Source organism: Echinops telfairi, unplaced genomic scaffold (genome assembly GCF_000313985.2).
Source record: "Echinops telfairi isolate 266 unplaced genomic scaffold, ASM31398v2 ScPeMD7_7469;HRSCAF=8507_0, whole genome shotgun sequence".
NCBI lineage: Eukaryota > Metazoa > Chordata > Mammalia > Afrosoricida > Tenrecidae > Echinops > Echinops telfairi.
In genome coordinates, this window is record NW_022111372.1 from 55,947,996 (window position 1) to 55,949,704 (window position 1,709).

Below are 1,709 nucleotides of genomic sequence, written 5' to 3' on the forward strand. Positions count from 1 at the left end.
GGCCCATACAAAGGAGGCCAGAATTCTTCCATGCAGCCATCAGTGCCGTAGGTGTATCTCTTTACCTCTAAATAGATCCGTGTGTTTTCCTAAGAATAGGACATTCTCTCTCATAACCACAGAAGAGTTATTGACAGTAGGGAATTTCACATCGAAGCACTATTTCTACCTAAAGAGACCCAGACAAGGAGCTGCTTTGGTGATGCACTGAGTGTGCGTTAGGCTGCCAACCACAAGGTCAGCAATTTGAAACTACCAGGCTCTGCTCCAGAGGAAGACAGAGCTTTCTACTCCCGTGCAAATGGAGACTTGGCAGAAAATGACAGGGGTAGTTCTCCCCTGTGCTGTACGGTCGCCAGGAGTCAGAATCAACCGCATGGCAGTGGGAGTTGTCTTTTTTTAGGATCTATGTCTGTGCCCATTCCAAAGAAAGATGATCCAACAGAATGTGGAAATTATCAAATCGTATCGTTAATATCACATGTAAGCAAAATTTGGCTGATGATCACTCAGCAATGATTGCAGCAGTACATTTGCAGGAAACGCCCAGAAATCAAGCTGGGCCCAGCAGGTAACATGGCCTGGGGGATATCACTGCCGATGTCAAAGGCGATGCCTTGGCAGACAGGGGAGAATACTAGAATGGTTTTTACTTGTGTTTTACTGACCAAGCAAAGGCATCCGACTGTGTGATTATTAAAAATAAAACTATGTGTAGTATTGAGAAGAGTGGGGATTCCAGAAAACTTCCTTGCACTTGTGCAGTAAGTGCCCATAGACTAAGGCAGAACGAGGAGATGCTGTGTAGTTTGAAATCAGGAAAGGTGTGCATCGGGGATGGATCCTTCCACCAATCTATCTGCTGAGCAAATAAGCTGAGAAACTGGGTTACATGGAGAGGAACAGGGCATCAGGGTTGGAGAAAGGCTCATGAACAACCTGTGATACATAGATGACCCAAGCTCACCTGCTGAAAGTGAAGAGGACTTGGATGGTACTTACTGATGAAGACAAAGACTACAGTCTTCAGTATGAATTACAATTCAGTGTAAAGAAAACCCAAATCTTCACAACTGAACAAATAGGTAACATCGATGGTAACTGGTGAAAATATGGATGTTGTCAAGGATTTAATTTTGCTTGGATCCACAATCAATACTTATGGAAGTAGCAGTCAAGAAATCAAACAGCATATCACATTAGACAAATCTGCTACAAAAGACCTCTTTAGACTGTTTAAAAGCAAAGAGATCATTTTGATGACTGAGGGCCACCAGACCCCAACGATGGTATGTTCAGTTGCCTCATATGCACGTGAAAGCTGGACCGTGAGTAAAGAAGACTGAAGAAGAACCGGTGGAGCTGCATCATGGAGTCGATGAAGACTATTGCAAGTACCGCGATGGCCAAAAGAACAAACCACTCTGACCTGGAAGAGGTGCAAATCAGAATGCTCCTTAAAAGCAAGGGTGGAGAGACTTCATCTCAAGTACTTTGGACCCATTATCAGGAAGGTTCAGTCTCTGAAAACAGACTTACAATGTAAGGCTGAGGCAGGACTGGGCAGTGTTTCCTTTGGGCATATGTAGGGTTGTGCGGCGAGGAACTGATCTGATGGCACAGAACAACTGTCCTTATATAAGACGCTGTGGGGCAGCGGTTCTCAACCTCTGTGACGTGGCCCCTTTGGGGGTCGAATGACCCTTTCA